The sequence below is a fragment of the Ovis aries genome, chromosome 23, assembly GCF_016772045.2.
Source record: "Ovis aries strain OAR_USU_Benz2616 breed Rambouillet chromosome 23, ARS-UI_Ramb_v3.0, whole genome shotgun sequence".
In the NCBI taxonomy this organism is placed as follows: Eukaryota; Metazoa; Chordata; class Mammalia; order Artiodactyla; family Bovidae; genus Ovis; species Ovis aries.
Window position 1 is genome coordinate 58,468,290 of NC_056076.1, and position 2,655 is coordinate 58,470,944.

The 2,655-nt window shown below is 49.1% G+C and overlaps 1 pseudogene; it reads right to left on the reverse strand.

Annotated features, from left to right (window-relative positions):
* Window positions 1-373: 373 nt before the first annotated feature.
* LOC101101856 (ceramide synthase 5-like) lies at window positions 374-2,342 on the reverse strand (annotated as a pseudogene).
* Window positions 2,343-2,655: the final 313 nt, after the last annotated feature.

The following is a 2,655-nucleotide window of genomic DNA, read 5'->3' on the forward strand; positions in this document are numbered from 1 at the left end:
TAGCAGATACTTAATATCAAGGTGGGGATGTTAGTAATGGGGGAAGCTATGCTTGTGTTGGGGGCAGAGAATATACGGGGAATCCTTGTATCTTGGCTTAAGATTGCTGTGAATCTAAAACTCCTCCCAAAGTCCTTAAGAAGAAGGAAGACACATTCTCGATTTAGGAAACTTGGAAAGATTGAGGAAACCAAAGGAAATAAAGTCACCTACAATTCTATTCCCCAAAGTGGTGGAGAGATGACTTTAACATTTTGGTGTGTGTACTCCCAGGACTTTTTTCTATATAGACACTCATTTCCCCCCCAAACAAGTTTAAATGTGTTTAAATTTGCCTCCGGAGCAATTTCCTCACTGCATGTCTTAGACACACGTTTAATTTTTTTTTTAATTTTTTTTTTGAGGGTTGAAGCACTTTTAATCACAGAAGAGTAAACAATAGTATAAACCGTTAACAGCTCACCCAGTGGCTGTTGTCCTCCAGCCCTCAGCTCACCCGCTCCTCCCACCCACCCCCACTTCCTGCGTACCACTGAATAAAGAGCAGGGTATCAGCAGCTGTCCTTGTCACTACCAGGTGGCAGGAAGGGGATCTAGCTAGGGGCCGCAGCAATCTCTGGCCACCCATTTCATGGTTGTCTGTTTGCATACAACTTCATGCGAAATATTCCAGCTCCAAAGAAGAAACAGTGCAGAAACATGGAGCTAAATTCAGCTGCTCCATTCAGATGGTCATGGCTCAAGAGCCATGGGCAACCAGGGAGGGGACACTCTAGAAACAGCATAATTCAAGATGCAGCCAAATCTGGGACTGAGGTGGGTTCAGAGGAGACCAGGCAAGGCCTAATGGCCCTCGTCCAGAAATGTGCCCCAACCTAGGCAACGAGACTCACGCATATGCACAAATGCACATGCACAGGCGCGCACACACACACACGCACGCGCACACACAGAGCAAATAACATTACTGAAAGAACCTGGAGGCTATTAAATACGAAATGGCTGAGGTTTTTTTTTTTTTTTAAGTGAAAATATTTGCTTCTTTGATTCTCCTCAGTGCTCTGCACACCCCCTAGTCCCAGGAATGTAGACGTGGGGAGGCCCAAGAGGAGTAGGTTGCCAGTGGCCCTACAAGTCCGTCTATGCTGAAGTCCCCATACCAACCACCTTACTCTTCAGCCCAGTAGCTGCCTCCCATGTGACCATTCACCCGATTGGCACCATTGCTGGAGCTGCGGCCACAGGGACCTTTTGAGTTGGTGGTTATATCTTCTTCCTCTGAGCTGCTCTCCACATCACTGCGATCATCCTTAAGCACCTTTCCTCGGATCAAGGCTTTGAAAGCAATTCGTGCAATTAGGTAGGACCAGATGACATGCAGAACCTGCAGGACCAGGAGAAGGCCATTGAAAAGCCACCAGGAGGGATAGGGCCCGATCATCTCCCAGCTCTCAAAGAGGGTCGTGTTCAGGATCCAGAATGGATAGATTCCTAGGTGAGTCACTGCAAAAACAGCACTGAAGATCACAAAAAGGGTGTCACAGAGACGCTGGTACTTGGCATAATTGGCTAGCTTGGCTGCCTCCAGCAAGAAGTCTGAGACATCATGTAGGCACAAGACCAGCGTTCCCACTCGAACCATGTTGTTGATGTAGGAGAAGGTAATAAGCCCAATGGTGGCCAGGTGATGCACAAACGTGATCAGAAAGTCCTTTTCTTTTAATGTCTGTAAACTGAGAAAACCTAAGAGACCAATAGAAAGCCAATTCCATGATATAATAGTAATAAAGTCCACTTGTGAGAGGCTGATAAGGGTAACTGTGCCAGCACCGTTGGGTGTCCCAGAACCAAGGTGACGACCAGAGAAATCTAATTCCGTAGCAGAATACACATAAATAAAAAGTGAATCTCCACATGCTTTCACAAAATTTAGTGAGCGTTGGGGGCTTGTCCTGATTCCTCCCATGGCGAAACCAGCATTGGATTTTTCGGACATCCCAGTCTAGTTGCTTTGACAGACCCTCCAGCCTTTTCTCATCAGGATACTTGGTAATAGACATGAACACTTTTTCAAGGATAGCATTAGGTTGTGCCTGATAAGGACCACTGTATGCCAACATGGAGTGCACAGGGTTTGGCAATAAACCGCTCGAAGAGCAGCCTCCCGGAGAACACTCCCGCCGCCAGTGGGAACACCGAGAGGATGTCCCGGGCCCGCGGGTAGCCGTAGCCGTCGCCCTGCCCCTCGAAGTCGGCCCAGCTCACGTTCTGGGGCAGCCGGAAGCGCTCGCTCCACAGCCAGCCCACAACAGGCCCAGGGCGCCCTCCGCCGCTGTTGCCATCTTACTCCCGCCCAGCGGCCCCAGCCGCCCCAGCTTCAGCTGCCGCCGCAGCCAACGGAACCCGCGGGCAGGCGGCCCCGCGGCGGGCCGGACCGGCGGCCCTACACACACGTGTTAGTTGTTGATCTTGACACTGCAAAACGAGCGATAGCTCTGGAAGCACATGGCAGGAAAATTATTTTCTTTGGTCTTTAAAGAAAGTGTCTATGGGTTCACAAAAGAGAAAACTATCCCTCAATAATAGCAGGCACATAAGAAAATGAAAGTCGGTATCAAAAAAGTTCTTTAACAGACTTGTAACTGCCAGCCGGGA